The sequence below is a fragment of the Heptranchias perlo genome, chromosome 9 (assembly GCF_035084215.1).
Source record: "Heptranchias perlo isolate sHepPer1 chromosome 9, sHepPer1.hap1, whole genome shotgun sequence".
In the NCBI taxonomy this organism is placed as follows: Eukaryota; Metazoa; Chordata; class Chondrichthyes; order Hexanchiformes; family Hexanchidae; genus Heptranchias; species Heptranchias perlo.
Window position 1 is genome coordinate 77,541,996 of NC_090333.1, and position 27,102 is coordinate 77,569,097.

A 27,102-nucleotide genomic window follows, 5' to 3' on the forward strand; every position below is an offset into this window, starting at 1 on the left:
AATTTTACAATACTGTTACAGTTTGTAAGAAACTCTTTCAGAAACTTAAGGAATTGGGAAAATACGGTGTCATCAAGACTTGTGTTTACTTCCGCTTTATCAGCATCGTGACATTCACATAGGATGACCAATGTGGTCTAACTGTGCAAATGCTTCCACAGGAGTTGTAACTGACCTTGTGGAACATATTCTCACAATGTGTAGAAAGAATGGTATCATTTGAGATTTGATTGTCCCTGAACCCAGATGCTTTCATTTGTCACATTCTTTTGGTACATGACAGCTGAGATTTTCCAATCGGCATTATTTTAAACTTGTTTAAATTAATGGATTAATATTGGCATTAAATTAACACCAAAAGGAAAATCTAGGTGTATGCGTCCAATAAAGGTAGATCAATGCAAAGCTTTATCGGTCCAGTCTGTTTTTCTTCTTTTAGATGCAGTGGCTAATGCACAAATTTCACAACATAGGAACTAGAATAGGCCATTCAGCCCCTCAAGCCTGTTCTGCCATTCATTTAGAGCATCGCTGATTTGTGTCTTAACTCCATCTATCCACCTTGGTTCCTTAACCCTTAATATCCTTGCCTAACAAAAATCTATCAATCTCAGTTTTGAAATTTTTAATTGACCTAGCCTCAACAGCTTTTTGGAGGAGAGAGTTCCAGATTTATGGTAAGAAGTGCTATCTGACATCGTTCCTGAACGGTCTGGGTCTAATTTTAAGGTTATGCCCCCCTTCTAGAAATAGGAAATATTTTTTCTCAATCTACCTTATCAAATCAGGGGTACAGACACACAATCACTAAAAGTAGTGATGCAGGTTAATAAGGCCATAAAAAAGGGAAATCAAGCACCAGGGTTCATTTCTAGAGGGATAGAATTGAAAGGAAAGAAGTTATGTTAAACATATAGAACCTTGGTTAGACCACACTTGGAGTATTCTGCACAGTTCTCGTCCCATATTATAAAAAAGATATAGAGCATTGGAGAGGGTGCAAGAAAGAGTCACAAAAATGATACCAGAACTGAGAGGATATCCTTTTCAGGAAAGGCTGATCAGGCTGGGACTTTTTTCTCTAGAAAAGAGAAGGCTGAGGGGTGACCGGATAAAGGTCTTTAAAATAATAGAGTTTGATAGAGTAGACGTAGAGAAAATGTTTCCACTTGTGGGGGAGTCCCAAACGAGAGGTCATAAATATAAAATAGTTGCGAATAAATCAAATAGGGAATTCATAAGGAGTAGTTGAGGCAAATAACATAGATGCGTTTAAGGGAAAGCAAGATAAGTACATGAGGGAAAAAGGAATAGAAGGGTATCCTAATAGGGTTAGACGAAGTAGGGAAGGAAGAGGTTCATATGGGGCATAAATGCTGGCATAGATCAGTTGAGCTGAATGGCCTGTTTCTGTGCTGTAGTTTTGAGGTAATTGTGTAATCTTAAACACCTCAATTAGATCACCCCTTAATCTTCTATACTCAAGGGAATACAAGCCTAGTCTATGCAACCTGTCCTCTTAATTTAACCCTTTTATCCCGGGTATCATTCGGAAAACAGCAACAACCTGCATTTATATAGCTCCTTCAGTGTAACAAAGAGTCCTTCATGAATGCTTCACAATCAGCAGGAGGGAAATTGGGGGGAGGCAGTCTAAGGTACATTCAGAGGTAGGTTTTAAGGAGATTTTGGAAGGTGAGGAGAGATATAGTAAGGTTTAGGGAGAGAATTCTCGAGTGTGGGGGCATAATGGTTGAAGGCTGTGCTGTGGCTATTAGAGTGGGGGAGAGGGGAATGCATAGTAGAGTTGGAAGAGCAGGAATGTAGGGCAGGAGGAAGTTTCAGAGGTAGGGTAGGGCAAGACCTTGGGGAGATTTGTAGAAAGAGAGCCAGTGGAGGGATTTGTAGAAAGAGAGCCAGTGGAGGTCGTACAAGTAATAGTGACCAGGACTTTCAGCATAATAGGACATGGGAGGGTGGAGCTGCGTTAGGGATGAGTTGGAGTTAACCACCTAAAGTTATAACAGCAGACGGGAAAAGAGCTTGTCTGTTGGACAGAACTGTAGTGGGGTCATGGTGGGCCTGTGACTTTGGCACTCCTACATGTGAATCCTGGACTGTTTTTGTATTAGTCTGCTCTTGGTATGAAGCTATTGTTAATATTTCATTAGTAATTTATTACATCCTTACTTTGAGTTGTGATAGTATACAGCTGGTTGAAATACTGTGCATGAGACTATCTTAGCATTTGCTAAAAGATCGACAGTAGGGAAGGATCTGATTTTGCAAAATATTTGTTCTATGAAGTATAAACATTGCCTATTTTTAAAAAATCAAAATATTTACTTATTGCTGCCTTTAAGCAATGTGAGCCGAACTCATTCCTGTAAGTGCAGTCAGTAACAGAAAGGCGGTGGCAATCAATTGATTGCATTGTTTATGACAAATCAAAAACAAAAACAAAAAATCCCCACAACTTCAAGGAATATATTTACTCAAATCTCGACAATGACTGATTGGCATAGTCTATTGGCAGTCTGACCAGTGAGTAGCTTTGGTACCCTGTGATCTTGCCTATGCCAAAAATGACGTGACGTGACGTTTTCTTAATACGCATCATGCTCAATTTTTGCCATTTCAGAGTTGGGATCAAGATGATTGCATGATCAACGTTAATATTTTAAAAAGGGAATGCAGAAGGAACTGAAATCAAGAAGGTCTCAAAAGTTCAAGTTTTCTAAGAGTGAGCTTCCTGCAGAATAAACATCTTTCCTTCTAAAATCGTCACTCTGATAAAGCCAAAGTGGTACTGAAAATGCAACAATCTTCTCTTGGGATCACGTCTGACTTGCCATCAAAAAAGTTTGTTTTAAGCTGAACATATTTTCTAATTGTCTTTTTGCTTCTTGAATTTGGTATGTGCTGGTAGGAAACAAATTCACTTCAAAATGCATCTTTTGAAGTGTGATCAAGATATCTGTAGTGCAAATGAATTTGCTCTAAGATTTTTTTTTTGATGGTGTATTCTGAATGAGAGTAATTTTGGCGAGCCATTAACAACATCTGCCCTAATTTAAACGTTAGCCACATTAATTCTTCTCCCTAATCCATTGGCTGGTTGGAAACACATGTCATTAGAAACCAAGAGCACTCTCTTCATATTGTGATTATTGTTGCATAGAATTTGATTTTAAGTGATATATAAAATCATAGCCTAAAGAATATTTATTTCTTGACCGAACTCTGGTATGTCACGTCACCGTGATTGGGAATGAGTTTGTAAAAAGACAAAGAAAGAAAGACTAGTCTTTTTATAGCGCCTTTCACTTCCTCAGGATGTGACAAAGGGCTTTACAGTCAATGAAGTACTTTTGAAGTATAGTCACCATTGTCATGTAGGTAATGTGGCAGTTAATTTGCGTACAGCAAGGTCCCACTGTGATGATGACCTGTGATCTGTTATTTAGTGACATTGGTTGAGGGATAAATATTGGCCAGGACATGTGGACAGTGTTCAAATTTTAATTTTCATGTGGCTTTACCAGAGTTGACTTTAATTGGACTGGCCAAATGGGAGAATACAGTGGGCAATTGGTGTTACTGTTGCTGCACATTATTAGACACCATCATCAGGGACCTTGCTGTGCACAATGGCTTTTTCAATACATTAGTAGGATTTGTGACTCACGGTGATGGTCATGTCTGAGTGTTTTTCAAAAATAGAAAGTAGTTTAAAAGGAACAACCTAGGGATGGAACATTGGTGTTGTCTAATGCCTCTCTCGTCAGGCAGTGACCCTTGCCTACAAACCCTCACACACTTTCTAATCCCAGCTCTGCCATGGTAGGGAGGTGCTAAGCCAAGATCTGCTGCGCTTCCCTACAATGAGGGAAAGATGATCAGAGGAATCAGTGAGCAGGGCTGCTTTTGTGCAACCTTCTGGCAATCAGCTACAAGGAAGCATGGGTGGGAGCTGAGACTAGGTCTCCAGGATATCCTTTCGGTTGCAGAAGGTTCTTGGCACAAGGATACTCCTTGAAAGCAAAGGGGCTGGGGAAGAGAATCAGATTATGAAAAATGTAGCTTGTGGGTTTGCTTTATAACTTTCCATATGTTTCTTGGCTCGTATATTTTTAAAATGAAGTGCCAGCATTTTAATAAACTTGGATAATATGTGCTGAATATTGGTTGGTTTAAAATCAAGCTATTTTTCCTACAGGTGGAAGAGATCTCTAAATTAAGCTGACTTTTTTAATGTAAAACTAGGAAATGTCTGCAACTATTAATATTTTATTTAAAGGAGAAAGTAACTGTGGTTAATTATGTACTTGTAGCTCAGAGTGTTCAGAGATTTGTAAATGTCTTATTTTAAAATAGCGTATAGGATTCCTTCATAGCCCACCTCTGTGCATTCGGTAAATTGAAGAACCTACACTAGATCACAACAGTAAAGGGATCACCTTGGACACTGTCTACTGTATAAGGGTGGGATGAGCCTTCTTAAAGACAGTGACACAGAGACAACCTTTTTTGTGGCGTTTGCCAAGCCCATTCCACTCTTCACTGAACAGCACATACAGCATACGTGATGCCCTATAACAAAAAGTTATTGTGATCTACCACAGGTTTGTACTTAGCTGCAGGGTTGATTTGTACTTTAAATACATCATAACTTGTATAAGGAAGTAAAGGAGTTATTCTAATAGTTCAATTTCATTTGTACCAAATCTGAGACTGCTGTTGGTGACATGACGTGATGATCATGAAAACATCAAAGTCGTAACGGTTAAAAAAGCCAATCTCGGGCAAAATGTACAATGATGTCAGAGGACATTGAGTGAAACATATACAGACCCAAAAAGAGAGAAAAAAGCTTCATTTTTACATACTTTCTTGATGGCAATTGTGTCAATTTACTTCTAATCTTTCCTACAAAAGTGTACCTTGAATGAAAGAAAATTCTGTGGCTGTGTTGCAAACTGCTACAGAACGACGGGGGCAATTTCCAATCAGGCGGGCAGGGTATGCGCTCCGTTCACCCGATAGCTCCAGTGAGAGGCCCAAATCATTTTCATGGTTGGGCCTTGTGTAAATATTTTGAGCGAGCTGCCAGCACTCAGCAAGCCCACACAGTGAGCTCGCCGCTGCGGAAGGGCGGAGAATCCAGTGGCTTCTCCCTGGAGTCGAGACAGAGATCAGGTCCTGCGGAGGGCGTTGAGGCCTGAAGGTTATTGTGGGACCAGAAGGAGCATTCATGCTTTAATACAGTCCCACAAAAATCACTATGAAAAACCTTTTGGGGCCATTTTCTGAGTGGTTTTCAGTGGTTCCTGTAGGTCCACTGCTCAACACCTGATACCAACGGGTTGACCCTGCGTTCCGCCCATTGGTGCATGAAAATGGCATTGGAGTCCTACAACCAGGGTAGGACTCTCATTTAAATATTTTAATTAAGCTCCCGCCTGTTTCACCTGTGAGCTCTGGCTGCCTGAGAATTGAGTTGGGTGGGCCCTGGTGCAGCCAGTGAGCGAGCAAATGTTTTTTTTCCATTGTTCAACTGCCAGCTGGCCTGTTTTTCAGCGTAAACAAGGCAGGCAGTAGTTAAAAATCACCTCCAATGTGCCCTCATAACATTGGACTGTCACTCAGAACATACTGAATGAAGAAGAAAGGGAGGTTCAACTACCATCCCTTCCCTCTCTTCCCCGCTCCCACGTGCACATATTAAGTGCAATGTTCCAAACATAATTTCTCTTCTGCACAAGAGCGCATTAAAATTATTGGCAGAAGAATTTGTTTGTGACTAAATTGTTGAAATTTAAAAACATAATTGACACTGCTTAACTCTCTGTAAACCTAAAAGAACTTCCTTTTTATATTTCTTGAGAAATGTTCTTTTGCATTGCATTTTGACCTAAAATCAATTTAGCAAGATACATAATTTAAAGTGCAAAAACAAATGGGGGGTTACTGTTAAATACTTGTTTTTGGGTTTATTGTAGTTGGAAATGGAAAATTCTAAAGTAGGCTTCTGGTGAAAAAATATTGCTGTCATTCTCAAAGATTTAAGTTTGTAGCTATTTATTTTCAAGTAAAGGGAATGGTTATTTCTTTCCCCTGTACAATCTCATGCTTAAGATATATTAAGAACAACAAAGCTCTGTCTGTCTCGTTAAAGAATGCTTATCTGGGGAGGGAGGAGGAGAGGAGAGGACTGTCCTTTTTGCGATGAACTCTTAGTCAATGTTCAGGCTTGTACAAATCATTTACAATTTTTCTTGCTGCTTAATCTGAAGCTGACCAGCAATGATACTGCTGAAATCTATAAATTAATCATATTTTTCACGATTTTTGCAAAAACCTATACTGTGTGTATAATCATTAGTATCAGAAGTAACATCTCGCCTATATCAATGGAAATAAGATTTAAAAAATCATGAAAACTGAGAGATAAAATGTCAGGTAATTCTAATTTCATGAAGTTTCAAAACTAAAACTTCAGAAGCAATTTTAATACTGTTTTTCTCAGTTATTTTAATACTGCCATGGTGGCACAAATTGAATGAGAAAGTCTCAGTCTGAGAAAGATCAGCAAAAATAATTGATGAGGAGTACATCCTAACACCTATGTATTGAAGCTCTTCACGCTATGAATAACTATGAAGTGCATTGATTTTTCTTGTGTCGACACTTTGGCAGCCAATCTGCGCCAACGATGCCCCACAAATTTCCATGCCATGAATAATATCGTGTTAATCTGGGCTTTTAAATATATTAGTTCAGGGAAGAAATGTTAGTTTGGATATGGCAAGAACTCCTCACTGTATTTCAAATACTGCCACAGGATCTTAAACGTCACACAAAACCATTAGAAATGGCACATAGGGCCTCAGCGTGACATCTCACCTAAAAGACACTGATAATGTAGTACTGCACTGCAATGCCAGTTTATATTATAAGCTCAAGCATGGCTCAACCCAAAGGTGCTGCCAATTGAGTCAAGCTGATTCTAAGGATTTCACCATATCTATCAATGAGGAACTGATGAAAGCACTGTGATACTTACATTTTCTTACAAATATTATAACTTTAAAACCATGCAGTTTATATCACCAAGTTATATACGTGACTTCCTGGGTCTTAGCGGCACTGTGTTTTTCCTCTGTCTGCTTTTGTAATGTTCCAGCAGCTCACCATCGTTATTTAATGATTCTCTGCCATCAAAATCTTATTTTCCTTTGGAAGCCAGGTGCAACTGGATGAAATCCAAGTTGGCCACCAGTGCTACAAGTTTCTAGTAACCACAATGGCTTTGGTATTATTCATTCCCATTTCTTAAATGTGACTTCCTTCCTGGTCAGTCTCATTTCGCTCCAAAGTTGAGCATTGCCTAATAAAATCGAAGATGACCACTAACATGCCTTGTCCCCTCAGCAGTTTGGCAGATACCCCATGATTTTGTATCCAATTTTCAAATGTTCACTTCTCAATCCTTTTTAACAATTGAGCTGTGGGATCCCTCAATGGCAAAGTGAGTAAAAACACACCCGGGTGTAGTACTAGGCCATACAGTTCAGGAGCACCAAGTTTGATCCTTGGTTTTGCTGAGTTTGATCTCAGCCAGAGCAGCAATAAGATCAGCTTGGTCTCTGAACCCTTGATGAAGGGAGAAAGAGAGAACTTGCATTTATATAGCGCATTTCATGACCCCAGGACGTCCCAAAGCGTTTCACAGCTAATTATTTACTTTTGAAGTATAGGCATTATTATAATGCAGGGAAACAGCCAGTTTGTCCTGCATGAGAAAAATTACCAGATAATCAGTTTTAGTGATGTTGGTTGAGGGTTGAATGTTGGCCAGGACACGAGGAGAACTTCTCTGCTCTAATTCGAAAAGTGCCATAGGATCTTTTACGTCCACATGAGAAGGCAGAAGGGGCATTGGTTTAACATTTCATCTGAAAGATGGCACCTCATGCAATGCAGCACTCCCTCAGCAGTGCACTGAAGTGTCAGCCTAGATTATGTGCTCAAGTCTCTGGAGTGGGGCTAGAACCCACGACCTTCTGATTCAGAGGCTAGAGTGCTACCACTGAGCCATGGCTGACATTAAAAAGGGGAAAATTGGCCTGGATACCTGCACTTGATCATTGTCTAGTGACTCGCTATCCAGTATAGGTGGACGTCACAAGATTCTAAAACAGATACAGACGAGGAACCTCTTCACGCTTATCCATCCAAAGAAAACCTACAGTATCCTGTTATTAATTACTCCAGGATTTTTGCCTCCACCACACTACCCGATTTGTAATTCACTGATTTTATTGCAAGATAAAGTGCATCAATCTGGCAGTAATTTACCAGCTTCTAAGTAAAGGAAAAGCAAACTGTTTGAAATCACGAGTCTGTCATTGATAGTCGCTTTGATTCAGTGACACTGATCTCTTCTGTAAACAGATCCTGAGTCCCTTAGATTCTGGAGTTAATGTGCACTGCCCTATATCTACTTGTATATTAAAGTAGCCAAGGGCATGCAACAATACGACCCCCTTGTCACACAGACTGGATATTGTGTCTTTCAGATGTGCACTTCCCCACTCTTTCAGTAGGCAGACTGATAATACTTAAGTGAGACAAGGCTAAATATGAATCGTTCAGCTGCTTTATTTTCCCAATCGCAGTGAACATACAGGGTTACAGCTATAAACAAACCTAAGATAATTCACTCAATTCCATTTTGTCCTTGAAAAATGAAATAAAAAATCCACCCACCCTGTCCCTTTCATGGCTGACTTACCTTTTTTTTGGCATTACCTTTCCCTCTAGACGACTACTATCTGCAAAAACATTGTCTCCTGCATCTCTGCTTCCAACCCAGCTTGATGTCTCCTTTTTCTCTACCTACATCCACAGGAAATGGATGGGCGATGTGTCCAACTCCTTTCCCATTCTGGTTTTTGGCAGCAGACCTATCAAGCAAACAGCCTATTCCCTCTACTCAGCAGACACCTCATGTTGGGCTCACATGAATGGATCATCCCCACCATAATATGTGTGGATGTTTTTTGGGCCATCTGAGATGAGATAACGAATTGCTTAATGTTTCGTGTCATTGTGGCAACCTCTTCAATGCCTAGATGATTAATACCTCAACCCCCACCTCAGTCTCTGTGGCAGATAAGTAATTTTTTTTGGATTGCCTTTCATGTGACTGTAGAGTGTACTTGCAAAGATTCTCTCGCATAATTACAACTGTGAGCCATCAATCTGCTGCACAATAGAATCTGACAAAAAGCACTTGTTGAAGTGAAACTATCCAGTGAAATTAGTCAAGTTTATTTTAGTTTGATGTATGTTTTTATATGTACGGAAGTCTGCCAGATCCCGCTGTCTGTCATTGCATATGAAACGGAAGTTAACGTTTTGAAGGTTATTTTTGCAGTTATCAAGCAATATGTGATACTTTTTTCCGATGTAAAAAGTAACATTTTGCAAACTCCAGGAATTCACTGCAATCTTTTAGACGTATAGACATGCTTTATGTGAGCCACTGGCATTCTCATTAAAAATAATAGGTATTTTCTCAGTGATCAGTGATAAGTGATTCTAGATCAGTCACACATCATTTAAGAAGAATTCTCATTAAAACACCCAACAATAAAATCTTTTATTATTGCACAGGGTCTGACACGCTAGCTCATTTTGTTACTTACATTAATAGTTGCTCTTAGAAGTATGACAATAATAAATTTGTTTGGAGTTTCCTGCAAATTTCTTACTGCATTTTAAGCAAAATTAAGCATACAAAACTTTGCATAAAAAGTTCAATAAAATACCACACGCAATTCTCTAAACTGGAGGGTAGACTTGAACATTGCTGCCAGACCTCTGCTGCTCTTTAACCAGCTGCAAAGTGATTAATATCAGAATGGCAGACACTCATCGTTGAGCCAGCTGCAAATGTTATCCACGTCATCTTAAGTAGAAAATCTATGTATATTTTTACATAAACGATTTCTGGGAGAACTGTTTTATATTGAAAATAATTCACTTCTCCAGCCAAACCCCCCCCCCAATAAAGAAGTACATGGGGTGAAATCCGACTTGGGCGGGGGCGTGATACCGCCTGTTTTGCATCCCCGCCCAAGTCAAATTTCACCCTCTGTTTTGTCTTCAAAAAACCAGATTTAAATTCATTCTGGGAATACAGTTTCAAAAAGAGAGCTATAGAGCCTCAGCTGCTTTATGGCAGTGAATTGGATGTCGGTGAGGATACGGGACCAAAACCCATACTCCATTACCAAGTCTGTATATGCTGCTATCGCAATTATTTCCTACACTGCACTATGGATTTTTAAATGCTGCTCTTGGGGCAGAAATTGCACGCGAAATAATGGAGAGCTCAACACCGCTCTCCGTTGTTAGTGGCAAAATGGAGAAGCATATCTCATGCGCGGTGAAATGCGGAAATCCAGAACTTGCTCCTAGTGGTTCTCCGGTGATAATGATGGCTTTGAATTAAAGGGACATCGCACACTGCAATCAGAAAAATCATTGAAAAGTGCCAAACTTGCTTATCTGCCCAACTGGAAAGGAACTATTTATGCCACCAAACAGGTAAGCCTAAAAATACAGGTCTAAACTAAGTTTTAACTGCACGGTTAGTCTTAACAACTGCCAAACAACTAAAAAATTAACTTTTAAAAATGTGGAGTCTCATTACTCCTTATTTTAATAGTTTTTGGTTATTTAATTAAAAAATTGAATGTTTTTTTACTTTTTCCTTCGGTCTCTTTTATTTAATTCAAATATTTCATACCATTTTTTGCTGTCTATAATTGTTTTTACATTGATTTTAAAATGTTGTACCTTTCGCTTCCTGGTTTAATGCTGCAAGCCTGCAGAGACACTGAATGCAGCTGTCAAAAATGCTGTGATCTGATTGGGCGAGGGGAGAGATTGATCCTCACGCTTCTCCCAGGGTCCTAGCTTTGCTTGAACTGATGCTGGGCTCTTCTCCACTTCCTAGTCAAAGAAGTGGCCGAAGAAAAGACCGTAGTGAGTTTGTGGGTTAGTATAAATCCATGGAGCGGCAAGGAGTATTTCTCCGAGCGATTTCTACCCCATTGTGTTCGGTGTCTGCACTGCACTTTAGTTACTGCAATCAATGCCCATTCTGTACTGCAAGCTTAATATGTCTTTAGTAATAATATTTACCGTGTTTACATGGGGTAATGGTGTGGGAAGCAGAGGGTATAAAGCAGTACAAGTTTTCTCACTTAAATGTCTGCTATGGGTATTTCAAAAAAGTAGATTGATCATACTGACCTATGGGTAGATATGGAACACATTTTATTTTTCATTTTCCAGGTTTGAAAACCAATCAATTCATTTAATTACTCATCTGTCAGTTGTTTCTGTTATTGCTTTGCCTGTGAAATGCAGCAATCAATCATGAAATTGTGTCCTGAGGCTTCAACATTTTAGCATGCCAAAAATGTTCATTTCTGAAAAGTTATTCTTAAAATAATAAATTATGTGGTCAGATTCTACCACAACTCAACAGTAGCTCAAACCAATTAACTGCTTTGAACATTTTCAAGTACATGCTGAATTGATTAATGTATTATTATATTGAGTGGTTACGTTTGTGTGTAACAGGTTAATAAGTGAATAGCTGTGTAAATAGTCACATTGTGATCTTGTTATGTTTGCCTGAGAGTTGAGTAATATCCCCTTCTCAATGAACAAGAAAAATGTTAAAAAAGGCCAGCAAATTGTTACTATCTTGATACCAAATGAGACAAGTTTCAGATCCCAGCCTTGTCACGCTGAGGCAGTAGGTGGACACCAGACACTTCCCTCGAAATAGCTGAAATTGGAGGGACTGCTCTTGGGACCTTTTGATTACTGATTCAACAGTACTGCTGTTAGATGTTTTCAAAATGGTTGCCTATTGGCCAAGATGTGGCATCCCATCTTGGGAGTCCAGAACAGAATGGATTTCACTGATTTTCAAAATAAGTGGTGAACAAGTTTGGAGACAAAGGATACTTATGTCTTGTATCGAGCATGTCCGACACAGCTCAAAGTGTCACGCGTACATCTGATTGGTTAAAATATCATTCATAAAGTGGTACAAATCATAATCTTAACAAAAGATTAAGAAAGCTTTCTGGTTTCTGCTGACCGTAATTATAAAGGGGAGGAGCTAGGGATTTACAGGCAGCTGCCAATGTAGACAAATGACCCTGAGCAACAGCAATTAGCCTTTAACTAACTTCATGATGTGCCTATTTAGATACTTGCCCCACAGGAAGTAAAAGAACATGGACCTTAAAAGGGACAAACCTAGTTAAACACAGGTCCACTATAGCAACTAAACGATACAACCATGCTCGAGGCTGTTTACTACTTATGAGGAATGCCATGGGAGATCAGGTAGTATTAGAAAAATGTATTAAATTTAATAGATTTTCAGTCAAGTAAGATTTAATCAGCTTATCACTAAGGCAACTCAAGTCAACAGGATCCTATACAGTTGTGCTTTGAGAACTTTGCTGACCTGTGCTTTTTTAAAAAAATAACTTGAGTCACAGTGACTGAATAACTTTCAAGTACCTGCGATGTGAGCACGTGATGTTGGGAACAATAGTCATTCTTGATTCTTTGTAAACCACTGGTCTTCAGTGTTTATTCACTATAGATTATTAATTTTTTTTCATTAAATTTTAAAAATTTCCCCACTCTTTTGGATGGTTTTAATGAGGCTGCAGATTTTGGAGCGGTGCGGTACTGAATTAGCAACCTGGAGGTTGTAAGTTCAATTCTCAACATGGCAAGTTGTGAAATTGAAATTTGTAAATCTGGTCATTTGTGGGCTTGCACCAGGAAAAATGACCTTGAAAATTGCCCATTAGTCATAAAAACCCAACTCGTTCACTAATGTCCTTAAGGGGAGGAAACCTACAACCCCCTACTTGGCCTAGCCCACACCTGATTCCAATCCCACACTACATGGTTGACTCTTAAGGCAACTCGGGATGGGCAGTAAAAACGCCTTGCTGGTGTCGCCCACACCCCAAGAACAAAAAAAAAAGTGGCTCAGAGGATTTCCCATAAAGCGGCCTGAAATCAGCAAAAAAAAACACCAAATTACTCCTAAATTTAGAAAAAGGATCCATGGCAAGACTTGGTGGTCTTTTTAAAACAATATATCTGCTGATTGCTCTTTTCCGGACAGTTTTGTTTTTATTTTAAAATCACGTTCTGGTGGTGGCTCAGTCAAGGCGTAAACCACAAAGCATAAATGCCAGTCTACACCTTACATGTGGAATTGATTACTCTGGTTGTTCAATTGCTGTTGGACAGGAGTCTGACCCATATTGTTACATTTCATAGTTTATTTTATTATTGTACTTTCAGTCTTGGGTTTGCTGGCTAGGCAGTTCACACTGTACCCTATTAACTGAACTACTGCCTCTTCAGATTACATTCTCCAATCAGCATGTTGTCAGCACGCAACTCAGTGAGGCACTTAATGCTTGTTAAATCAGGAAGTTGTACTATTTTGATGTGTCCACGTATTTGATCAACTGGCAAAAAATTGTTATCACTAAATGATTTGATTTTTGTAATAGGTTGGGCACAGCCTAAAACAATTACATGGAAGTGCATTGTAATACTGATCCTTCCTGATTGGCCCACTCCTGTTCCTCATCTACATGCTGCCCATTGGCAACATTATCCGAAAACAATGGGGTCAGATTCCAGTTATATGTTGATGACACCCATCTCTATCTTTCCACTTCCTCTGTGTTCTGACATCCAGTCCTGGATGAACCATAGTTTCCTCCAGTTAAACACTAGGAAGACCAAAGCCACTGTCTTCAGCCCCCGCCACAAACTCTGTACCTTCGCCACCGATTCCATTCCCCTCCTGAGCCACTGTCTCAGATTGAACCAGACTGTTCACAACCTCGGGCATCCTATTTGACCGTGCGTTGAGTTTCCAACCCCATATTTTCTCCATGACTGCCTACTTCCACCTCTGTAACACTGCCTACCTGTGTCCCTACTTAAACCCTTCTGGTGCTGAAATCGTATTCCATGCCTTTGTCATCTCCAGACTCGACTATTCCAATGCTCTCATGGCTGGTCTCCTATTCTCCACCCTCCATAAACTTCAGTTCATCCAAAACTCTATTGCCCACATCTTATCCCATTCACCCATCATCCCTTTACTCACTACATTAGGCATTGGAGGACTGAGAGCCAAAGTTTTAAAATCTCATCCTTGTGTTTAAATCTCTTAATGGCCTTGCCCCTCATTATCTCTGTAACCTCCTCCAGCCCGACAATCCTGTCAGAACTCTGTGTTCCTCCAACTTTTGTTTCTTGTGCCTCTTCCACTCCCTTCATCTCACCATTGGTGGCTGTGCCTTCAGCCAGCAAGGCCCTTACACTCTGGAATTTCCTCCCAACCTTTCTGCCTCTTTACCTCCCTCTCTTCACCTCCTTCCCTCCCTTTAAGAGCCTCATTAAAACCGACCTCTTTGACTAAGCTTTTCATCACCCCTCCTAATAACTTCTTAATTGGCTCGACATCATTTTTTGTCCGATTGCACTTGTGAAGTACCTTGGAACGTCTTAGCACGTTAAAGACATTATATATAAATGCAAGTTGTTGATTCTTCTTGAATTTCCATAATTTAGATCTAAACTTGGAGATACCTACAGATGATCATGTAACACTGGTTTGAGTTCTAAGAACACCTTGCTCATGCTCTCTTGCCTGTAGCATTCTATCCAGTGAAGAATTAAAAGTAAATGCTGTATGGCACCGCCAGCTCTTGTTTGCTCTAAATCAGTTCTAAATCAGAAATGTCAACGGTTGGCCTATACAGTATATAGTATAACCTGCTTGTTGTACTCTGACCCCGTTGCAACGCTTATTTTTGTCACACTAACTGGCTGATAACACTTCAGTTTCAGATTTTTAAGAACTGTATCATGCTCATTAATTTTTCCCACTCACTTCCTACCAATTGATATGCAATGCTAGTGAAAAAAGAGCATGGCTAGTACAATCTGATCATTTTGATTACTTACTTTGTCCTGTTTATTCAAAGTAATAAATGAATCTTAGCAATAAATTTTGACATTTGCTTTGTCCTGAGTTGATTAAGCAATGTGTTTTTTATGGGCAAAACTAATCAATAAACAAGAAAATGAAAAATTGGTGATTCTGGAAATGATCAATGCACCCACCTGGCATAACTATTCAATACTCACATACATGGCTACTACTCACCCACAGTTAAGTCAAATGAATTAGCCATATTGACCTACTTATTATTATGCAGACATTTCAAGCCTCAATCCAGTTCAAATGCAACTGAGCCTTCAATGATAAGTTTTTCCTATTCTTCAATGAGCTCTTGGTGTACTTTATTTTGGAGCAGGTAAGGAGATAAGAATTAAAAAAGGAGACTGGAGGATTGGAACTACCTTCCAGGAGCACACTTTCTATAAACTAATCCTGCAATGACATTACCCACAGTCTTGAGAACAAATGCCGGCAGAGCTGGTCCTATCACGTAGAACCATGCCTCCTTTTGGCGAATATTGAGATGACATTGATGCAGGCCGTTGCCAAGACACCCTTTCACATGGTTGTCTAAACTGAGGATGTATAATTGTCAAATAATTATTCATGTATAGCCACTGAAATAACTTGACATTACTTAATAGATACCTTACAAAATCTGTAAGATTATTTTGAATATTTGTATGGCACTGCTGAATGAAATTGCCCTTGTTCTGTAATTTGACATTAAATGAAAATGGTACTATCTGCATGAGAAGACGACACTATGTTATGTAAACACTATTTAAACAAAAACAACCGGTTAAACTAATGCTTCAGCATTTAAAGCAGTCCAGGTAAAACTTTAGCGCTCCTTTGTTCCCATGATACTCCACAACAATATGCAAAACAGACCAACTGACTGCAATTTGATTTAACATTCAAAATCTTGGCTTCAAACCAAAGAGTAGAACATTGATCTAGATGTGGGCTGACGAAAGTCATTTTGCTGCTCAAGCAGTAGGAAGGTTTATTATCCTGTTAACTAAAGCCGTTCTGGCTGCCAATTTTCTTCAGTCTAAGAAATGTGAGACGTAAAACTTGCAGCAATACACAACATGGAGTTTCTATTTACTAACACAATTATGTTGAACATTAAAAGAATGAAAAGTTTCTGAAGACAAAGTACATACATTATCGCTATTAAATAAGGTTAGGCTGAAAACATAACACAGGGATTTAAAGCTTCAGGGCATTCACTTCCGCAGACCACATCTTTAAATTAAATGCTGCTGCTTATAAATCCTGCAGGAAGTAATAGTCTTTTGTCTAACTTAAATCACTTTATGTTTAATGAAAAAAACACCTTTTGAAAAAACACCAAATGAGGTGAATGTTATCCCTTTATTGTCTTGTGGTTTTTTTAAAATCAGAAAGCTACTCTAAAGGAATTTTCTGATGAGCGAGAACATACACTGGACTAATTACTGTCATCAACAAGGTGGGATTGCATTATTGCTTCATGTTACACTTCACTTTATGTGCAATTAAAGAAAACTCAAGCTGGAGGAACAAAATAAGTCACATTTTAGTTCAAAAAGCTCAGCAAGCCGAAAAGTTCTACTTCAATCTTCATGCATAATACAAACCTGATTCCTTTCCTGTGTATGTGTTGCAGTAAAGTTCCAGAGTCAGATAAAAAGTTTCCAAGTATTTGTACTGCTCTTTGTGGGAATGTCACCTGAATTTCTGAAGCAATAAACGGAGTCATGAAGCACTCTGTCCCATGTTGTTACAAATCCAAAAGCATTGTTTTCTGACAAAATCGTCAACACACAGTAGGCTGCAGTAAGTGTGAAAGGGATATAGCAGTACTGCACTCTGCCAGACTCGAGACGCCGGGTTCTGCTTTCAGTTAACAGAAAGATCATGCGACTCTTTGCTGTTGCTGATGCCACTGTCTGTGCTGCTTTTACAGCTTCAGGGCCAGACTCCGTTGGATGGTGGGTGTGCAGTCAATAAACACAGGATCTCAATGTAAGGCAGACTGACAGTCTCCTTAAAAACACAAGCATGAAGTTTGTGAGATCAGCCCACCTATGATGTCATGGCAGTTACAGCTAATCGAGCGAGAGGTTTCCTTTCTCCTCCCTGGATTTAATCCGAGGTTCCTGGTGAAAACAGATGGAATAAGGAGAAAGTTCTTCATTGTTTAGACATTTGCAATAAGTGTGAACCAAAGGGACATGTCAATGCTTAAACAGCATATTTGTACCCAGAAAATTAAAATTCACTTCCCCGCCCACCCTCTTTTTAAAAAAAAACCTAAATACAGTAAAATCAAAATACATGGTTCACTGTATGATCTCTTTCGGAAGAGATTTTATGTCCTGTAACCTTGGCTCAGCAGATGAATTGCTAGTGTGAACTGACCAGAGCACCTGTAAAGCAACTTCATGGCCAAGGTTGGAGTGTGTACATATGAGATTTACCCAGGCTGTGTTATTTCCTGGCAATCAATTGTGGATTTTTGGTTGATAAAATTGCACATGTTTGTGTTATATTCAGTGTACGCATCATTGGGTATTAACTGCGTTGAGAGTATTGGCCACTGCAGTTCTCCAAGATCTGTGCTGTGATGCAAGAGGCATGCAGAATCTAAACCAATCACATAAACACCCAGTACAAAAAACTGATATCGATGGCTGTGATTTCAACTTTGGGTTCAGATGACCAGTTATAAAGTTCTCTCAAGCATTACTGTGTTTTGGCAGCACCTAATCCCCTCTGTGTCTAACTCACATTTGCTCCTGACTCTCTTGTAATCTTCATTACAAACACACACACACAAACACGCATGCACACACACATGACATTTTGCGGATTCCCCTCTTCCACGTGGAGTTCCATCAGGGCAGGACTCCGGGGTTATTTACTACATACAGCGGGCTCTTGCCAAGAGGGACCCCGTCTGGGTAAAAAAGGAAAATCCTGACGGTGCTTCAGAAGGGAAACTGCTACAACACCAGAAGAGGTGGGAGCATAATTTAAAGGGGCAGGAGAGACCTGAAGATTGGACCAAAGCTCCCAACGAAGGCCTTGTTTGAAATCAAGGCCTTCTGTTGGGTGAGTGCTGACCTGAACTGGAGGGAGAGGAGGCCTCTAGTAGGCCCTCTGCCACTACTTCCTAATCTCTGAGCTGCTGATGCTGCTTCCACTTGGCCCTGGGAATCAACGGAAAGTGGGGCAGGTGTCCGTAAAATCCGCTGGGAACCGGGCCTTGCCTTTCCCCACCCCTTCCTCTTCCCCAGCCACCGTTTGGATGTGGTGGGCGTGAAGGAGCAGCCAGCCGTAATCTAGGCACAGACAAAGGGAGGGAAAGCCAGCCCGGAGGAGTGAAGCAGCTGTGGACTTGACCGCCAGAATTTTCCTTCAATCTCACCTGCTATTCCACCCGATTTTGGACACAATCATGGAGGAGAGTCCAGCCCTTAATTTTAAATATATGCAAGCAGATGAATGTTGTGGATATGCGATACAGAACAGTGCAGCAAGTTGAACCGAGGGATTCAATCACGAGTCTCCTTCCATTTTCTAGGAGTATGTTCAAATAAGCGTTGGCATGAAAGTTTACCAGTGAGATGCATCTGGTGTACTTAGCCACAAATTCAGTAGGAGTAACCCAGCCAGTGTCTTTAACTGCAGGATATTGATGCCATTTCTGCTCCATTCCAACCTCTTGACTATGTAGACATGGCATGAGAGTGCTGTGCCTTTCTAGCGCCCGTATGTAGGTTAATAAATTAAACTATTTCAGTACTTCGTTTAGAAACCAGTTAATTTTTCTGACCTTGTGCGTTCTTACCTATCTATATCTGTTTCTGAACCGTTATTTGTCCTCTCATTCACTTTTTTAAAAAAGCTTTCAAATTTTACAGCAATTTTTTTAACTACTTCCCCATGTCAGACACTGGGTTCCTTTCAAAAATGAGCATGCTAAAACTTAGACACTTTACTAGGTTTTAACCAAACTTCCTGTCATCAGATCCTGGGTTCCTTTTGCAAACTGACATGTGAGGAACTGCCTCTGTGTATTCAGTCTCCAAAATACAATTGCGAACTTATGTCAAATGGCACCAGCATATGGAATGTTTTTTTTATATGTAGCTGTGTAATTAGCGACGTGTTACACAGCTCAGCAATCGCGCTGTAACAGTGTTATCCTCAGACAAATGATATAAGCAGCTTCTAACAATCCAGACAGTGTGCCACAGAATGAAGTCCCTGTCTCCAAGCTGTGGGAAATGTGTGCAAATTGTCTCTTTAGCATAAATTGCTGTAATTTTGGTCTTTTGACTTTTTCTGATATTGTTTCTCTTCCATTCTTTGGTTTATGATTTTTTTTCTTTTTATTTTGGGTTCTAAAAGAATTATTGATACAAAGAAGTATTGGTACAAAGTTTTTTGCAGTAGCAGATTTTCTCCTGCCCCTTTAAATTATGCTCCCACCTCTTCTGGTGTTGCGCACATGTACTTTACTCATTGGATTACTCCATCAGAAATTTTGACAACCTCTGCTGGAAATATTTTTGGGGGGCAAGCACAAGCGGGGGGTTGCTCATTCATGTTTTTGAAAAGAACATTTTTCAAAATTACAGGATGGAAATGTTGATCTTCTTGCTTCCCCCCCCCCCCCCCCCACCACCACCACCACCTCTAATTTCTTCCCTTCTGTACATAAGGTGCTGACTTTTTCTGAGGTACAGTTCCACAGGAACTTGGCAGCCCTCCATCCAATTGGTCACTCTTGATATATGAACCTGGAAAATGAGCACGACTGAGCCCATTCCTATCCCCACCCTGCATCTCCGTGCAACACTGGGAACCCTTGCTGACTTTTCCTTTCTAACCAGGAGGACAGCAAGGCCAATTATATTGCTTTTACCACCTGACTGAGATCAGCTAACTCACAACAGGCTAGGAATTGAACACAGACCTTTCCTGGCCCGTTTGGCTCAGTAACCTACCAGGCTGGCATTTAGCAACCCCTGAGGGGTGGGAGCTACCCTTTAAGGTTCCTCATTGTTTTTTTCGATAGTTTAATGTATTTACTGAAATACTACAATATTTTTTTGTAATCTTTGGTCCCTCCTATTACAGCAGTTTGAAGACGCCCACCTGCCCTACCATTCTCAGTCTTCACCATCTTCCCAGTTTGGGTGATTTCACATCTTTACTGGATCCTTCCCTCAGCTGAGATCAGGGACTCAGGCACTCCATATTGATGTTTATTGGTGCACCAACTAGGATGCTCCCAGACTGCTTATACTTATTAAAATAACAACTCAGTGGAGACTATGAAAGAAAATAGCCCATCCAGTTGTACTGATCCTTGCATTGTATTGGAGGGCTTAACAAAGTTGACTTCAAGGGATTTATCCAAGTTGGATGTAATTCCTTGAATAAAGCAATGGATTATTTCTTTGGCTTGCTACCTGTGTTTCATGATTGTGGAAGAGTGGTGTCAGGTTATTCCAACAGCAAGATATCAATCTGCTGCTTCAGAGCTGCCAAGTGATGCATGATGGCTCTATCTTACTATGTGGTCTGTTTGTTTAGCTTTGCACTGCATGATTCAAGCCAGTCATATATTTTAATTGGCCACATGTAAGAAATGCAGTACCTCAATAATGAGGTTAACCATTCATGTTATTACAGGGTCTTATCATTATAGTGCTCTTTTTATATATACAATACTCAAATTTAGGAGAATTTGTAGTGATCAAATAATGCTAAAGTTGGTTCTATTTATCTCACCCATTTAGCACCATGTTGCATTCTGGAAGGATTAACTTCAATCTTGTTTTTTCTTGGAAAATTACTTTAGGAAATTGGCAGCTTAAAATCTAAGATGTCAGTGTGTCCTTATTTAGCTCTATCAAAAAAATATTTGAATTGCACCCTGTAAAGGTTAATGTAATGACAAAAGAGGCTGTACTCAGTAATATGTTTTTAATTTTGGTTGTAATCTCAACTGTTCTTATTAACTGTGAATCTAGCTGTGAATAGCAAAGTGAGAACTGCCTTTAAAGAAAATGTGATATTTTAAATCATAACTCCTTAATTTCTATCACTTCCAAAAAAAAACACAATTTAGCTATCACTATCTTGCCCTAGATTTAAACCTAGAGCAGTCATCACACACACTGTTCACTGCATCAGTGATAAATTATTTCACAAGTTCTCAGTTTTGTGAGAACGAAATCCTCCTGAACTTTTGTATAGCCAGTTTGCTTCTTAATGCACAACATCCTTTTGTCCTACATTCTTGATTCACTCTGCTACATTTATCTATATTCATCTTTCAGAAAGTATGTGTGACGGAAAGGGAGCTCCATCATGTTCCAAATCATATAATCTCTCTTTTCATGAGATTTGGATGGTGATTTGAAATTTCATTCTGTGCGTTGAGAGAATCTGTCAGCTGTCTGTTTCTTTCCGCTAACTTGCTTTCTCCATGTTGGAGAAGATTCACACCGCTGTTGGTTGTGCAAAATGTCACTTCAAGGACAGATGATCACCGCTGCTTGGTAGATGACTTAATGAAGGTTATCTGTCAAGGTCATGGGTGACAATCACTTGATGTTGGGCACTTTTATGCTACATAAGACCTGTGCTGGTGCCATCAGCTCTCGAAGCGTGGGTCTTGCGCAGCTGACTGCTAGCCAAATGTAAATTTCCAGGGTCTCTCTCAAATCAGCGGTCTGGAAGAACCGTTACTGCTTTGGGAACTTTTCAGCACTAGTGCAATATAAAAACACCTATAGTTTACTTGGCTGCAGGAGACGGAGCTAAATCAGTTCTGATTGTTTGTCCTGTTAGGGAGTCTGCCTAGCAAACCTCTTACATGCTGGCTTTATCTTGCAAAAGGATTAAGGATTTGAGACAGTTTTCTGAGGGGAAACTTGATCCTTTAAAGTGTATTTGATGGACAGCTGTGTAGCCAGGAGCTGCCGATTGAGAGGATGAAGGTAGCGCCCTCTCCCACTTCTACAGTTCTGCTGAGCTCATCAAGATAGAGGTTGGAGATTCTCTGGCGGTACAAGTAAACTCATGTATAAGTCACGTTACAGACACTGGTTTAGTGTTCTGGCCAACATTTATCCCTCATCCAACACCACCAGAAACAGATTGACTGCACATTCATCTCGTTCCTGTTTTTAGAACCTTGTATGTAAATTGGCTGCTGTGTTTGCCTACAAAACAACAGTGACTGCTCTTAAAAAGTAATTATAATTGCCTGTGAAGCACTTTGGGATGTCCTGAGGATGTGAAAGGAGCTATATAAATGCAAGTTTGATCTTTTTAGTGTTATTAAGAGAGTTACCAGAGTGTTACATCTTCTATTTTCTTTTATTCCTTCAGAGAAGTTAAAAATTATATAATCGTGAATTCTGCAATATTGACTTTCTGCTAGTGTTTCACTTTTAGTAAACCAGATTTGTAGTTTATAGCCTAAGTCATTTAGTCTGATAATGTTTATTCTTCCATGTGCTGAAGACCAGGTGAACACATAAGAACTCTAGTCAATTCAGTAAGCTCATTTCAGTAATGGGGGGCTTTCTGTTCAGCCCCTGGGGAACACTACATTACATTAGCAAGATGTGTTTCTACTCTTGATTTAAACACCATTGTCTCTTTTTCTAGCAGTTGACTTTTTTAAAAACATAACAAAAATGAGAAAAATGTACGTATATGCTGATTTCCCCCTCCCCCAAAATATTCTTGCATGCTTTTTGAACATATCCCCGCTTTCCCCTTTACAAGTGTGTATTCTTGATGGACAGCCCCATCAAGCTCATATTGCCCTTTGTTCTATTACTTTTGGGGCTGAAGTTTAAGAAATATTTATTGCTCTCGGCTTCACCCTGTCTGGAGAATGAGTTTTTCTTTAGTAACTAAAACAATTGATCTTCCACCCTGTAATTTCAGTTCACTGTACAGATTTGGTATTTTTAAAGGTATGTAATATGTTGCTTATTAACATTTCTACTGCATGCCTTGCAGCTTCAAGGCCTGAAAGCTGACTTTTGAATAGAGCTTGTACAAGTTAGGACCAGACCAGTAAATTTGGCACCGGGCTTTTGGTTTAATCAATGTTAAGATGATTCCTTGTTTCCTATCATTAGTGATTAATGAGACCAAATTAACAGGTCCAGTATCCTCTCTTTTCTTGGTAACTTTTTTCTGGAATGATAGATGGGATCCAGTTTATTCGAAACCGAGAATTCTTCAGGTATGAATCGGTTAAATTGCAGCAATTCCAATTTGATGTTTCTGAATTACTTTCAAGCTTCCTTGACAACTTCCCACTCTGAAGGACCAAAAATAGCCATTGAACGTTTTCCCAGAATAGTTTTATCGAGCTTTCAGCAGTCACGTTGATTTTATTTTCCTAATTTATAGCTTGCAACAGTTTCAACTTTACATCCTTGTAAAGTGGAGCTTTGTTTCTGGTTATTAAAGTGAGACATTTTGGAGCATTTTTATTTATTTGATGTTGGCAGTGATGTGGAACTAAACTGAGCTCACTTTATATTCTGGCAGACAGGGAAGCCATATTGGAAAATCGTTAAGTGGGAAGAGGTTGAGTTTCTCAACTGTATATCCTATGATATTTATAATGTTTCAGAAACCAACGGAACTGGCGCTTTTCCCAGTACCTGGAATGATTTTGCTTGGAGAACTCAGGGCTTGTACACTCATTGTTGAAAACGATGGTTAGTTCCACCCTTTAGTAATCCAGTATCAACAGGAATTGGAGGGCTCCCATTTTCTAAGTGTGGCAGTGCGTGCAATATTAAGGAAATTGAAATATTGGAACCACAGACATTCAGAGGGCTTGTTTTTGTGTCAGTTTTAACTTCATTAGCTTTCCTGTAATTTCATTAATTTCATTTTTTCCCCTTACTTCCTTCTTTGTAAACCATGCACACAGCAGTTTTTTTTTACCTTCCCTGAGAAGACGAGGCAATCTGCTCTTAGGACTCCAAAATGCTACTATGTAGCTGGTCGTTAGTATGTGTACACAATGATTTTGATGAGACAGAAACTACCGCTCACCATCTCTTGGTTACTTTGTAAGGAATCATGGTTAGTGTTTGCATCAAACTGCTGAGCTTCAGGGATCTATGCCGGCAGCATGCTGCTTGCTGTCTTGTTAACTTGTTGGAATTGCATGTTTACAGATGCTGTGTGGGGACACGATTGGGCTTGCCTGTGCTTCCCTTGTGATTAGGTAGTCTGTTGGATATCTCTGGGGAAGGTACGAGAGGATATCCAGACCCGTGGAATCAACTTCTTCAGGAGACGAGAAGAGAAAATTGAGGACGGGGATAAACAAGAAAATGTTTGTAATGAACTAATTAAGACAAGGGGAACATTCAGTAAAACATTTTCCTACCAGGCTGCTTAAATTCTTTCATCAACACTAAGAATCTCTTGGCATGAAAATATTTGAGAAGCTATGTGAAACAGCTGTGATCCTGTTGAAGCACAGCATATTGTAACGTTAAAGCACTTATCTGCAGTATGAATCACTTTTTAATATCTGATATTTAATGCCGAGGTTGAATATTGCATTATTTATTTGTTAATCCAGTAATTTGCAGCACTGGTGTAAAATCCTGTATGAAAGTAACAATGACCCGCACCCCTATCTGATGCTGTAAATCAACACGTCAACTTCTCATTCACTGCAGTGGAAAAAATTGCTGCAGAGTTTTCTGAATTTGTGACCTCTTCAAGTTAAGACTACTTGAACTTTAGGATTGGGAAGATTGGCAGTAATTCTAAATCCCATGAGAAACAAATAGTATGTTTCAGTGTGAGGCGTTATCTCTCTCTTTAAGTACTTAGATGGAAAAATTAGAATTAGCAAACTGCCTTTAAGAAGTTTTTTAAAAAGGCTGTTTTTTTCATTAGAGATGTCCGGTAGAGAGGGAAGAAATTCTTTATTTTGGAATGAAAAAAGCTTTTGGATTTTGGGATTTTTGCCAAGTCTTGCTGTGAATATTAGGAACAAAACATTGAAGAAATACCTGTCAATTTTGATAAATGACGGTTTGGGAAATGGCTAACAGCAGTGCCCCATAATCTTGCAGGTTTTGCACTGATATGAAATTTGTACTCCTGTCCTTGTCACTGCTGCTGCTCTTTTCCTGTGTGTAATGAATGCTGTGTTCAGAGTGAAAAAGTAACCCTTTGTACACACAGATTTCTATTACCTTATTAACACTCGAAGTGTTATGACCTGTTGGTAATCATCGCTCACCTCTCTATTTCTACAAAGCAAACTTTGAAACGGAGGTGAACTGGTGTTGCCATTTCTGTCCGTCCATCTTTTTCTGAATTCTGATGTGATGCTTTAATAAGGAAACTCATCAGGGCTTTACCAGACTTCCATTTACTGGACTTGTCAACTTCAAAAATTGAGTGTGTGGAAAAGTTGCTGCTGCACATTACAGGCTGCTCTGGAGACCTGCAGGTCAAATTACTAAATATTATTGGAGAAAAATTAGAAACTTCAAGAAACACCAATTTTAAAATAATCTCCAAAAATGACAACCTTCCCTTCCTAAACTTTTACAGTCAGATGTCTGCCCTTTTGAGATAGAGACTACATCCCAATTTTAGAAACATCAAGCAGGACGGACAGCAGTGGCCCAGAAATAAAGTACAGCTTGTAGTCACCGCTAAGCCGCATTAGTGACTCTCAGTTCCTGTCTGACTCTGGCAAATTCACCAAGAGGCCATTTCTTCTGACATTTTTCAGATGAGTAGAATAGCTGCATGTGAGTCAGATAAACTTGCTCCCTTCCATTATTCAAGATAGTGATTTTCCTGGGACAGTTGAGGAATGGTTCTACCAATTAAGCCTCTGCTTTTCTGAGTCATAGAGAAGATATCCTTGAGTAAACAAAACTCAGGGTTCTACTTTCATTAATTTGTTGTTACAAAAATAGAAAGTGTTCTTGGAAATGCTTCACTGAAGGATCTCTTGACCATTTCCTACCTTACAACAGTGACTACACCTCAAAAGTACTTCATTGGCTTAAAGCGATTCAGGACATCCTGAGGTCGTTAAAGGCGCTATATAAATGCAGGTTCCTTTTTTCTTTCATCGATCATGTGGTACTCTGTGTCTTGATCAACTGTTGGTGGGCCCAGCCATGTGGTGTCATATCAATAAAATGAGTGCATCCATACCAAAAGCAAACATATCCTGATCCAGCTCCAGTTGTTATGTCTTTTGAATGAGATTTCCTCATGTAAAAGCACAGGATAATTTGTATTTGAGCATCGCACCAATTTGCAGGCCTAACTTAATCAATCAATAGTAAAATAGCAGATAAAATTAATTATTTGCACAGTACTACAATCAAACAACTGCTGTTGGTGATTTTATTGTTACTTCCTATGGACTATACACTACATTAACCAAGTATGCTCTCTGAGTTGCTGAGTTAATGTATTGTATTCCTGAATCAACAAAAAAGGTCCAGGGTTCCAGCCTGAGTTCTGTTCGAGTCTTCTGAAGATAGAACACAGCCAGCTACATGGTAAACAGAGCTGACGATGAGATGCCATGGTATGATTCTGTGCTTTCTTGCATCGCTATTTTAGATTCTGGCAGAACAGGTAACCATTTTGGAGTCGGGCAAAGAATGGAAAAAGGGAATAGCAATGCAAAATCCTGTCTTTTGTTAGTTTTATTGATCCTTTTGTGCAGCTCCAGCAAGGGCCGTCCATACATTGCAGGGAAACCTTATAGTTGTGAGAACTATGCAACCTGAAAATACTTCAGTCTATTTGCATTGAATTTGAACTTTCATACAGTTAATTTGTTGAGAGTGGGAATCTGTTAAACTATATTTCCTGCTTCTTCCCCTTTCTTGGCCTTCCAATCCCACACACCCATCTATTGGCAAGTCAGATACTTATTCCCACCACTC

At 39.5% G+C, this 27,102-nt stretch overlaps 2 protein-coding genes across 4 annotated transcripts in view; one reads left to right on the forward strand and one right to left on the reverse strand.

The window, feature by feature from the left end:
- angptl1a (angiopoietin-like 1a) overlaps positions 1-17,136 on the reverse strand; it is a 58,940-nt gene extending 41,804 nt beyond the window's left edge. Inside the window, exon 1 of the mRNA XM_067990775.1 lies at positions 16,738-17,136. The gene's annotated coding sequence lies outside the window, so the exon portion shown is untranslated. The remainder of the gene's footprint in view (positions 1-16,737) is intronic.
- Positions 1-27,102, forward strand: part of ralgps2 (Ral GEF with PH domain and SH3 binding motif 2) — a 413,674-nt gene that overhangs the window by 304,473 nt on the left and 82,099 nt on the right. The window lies entirely within an intron of this gene.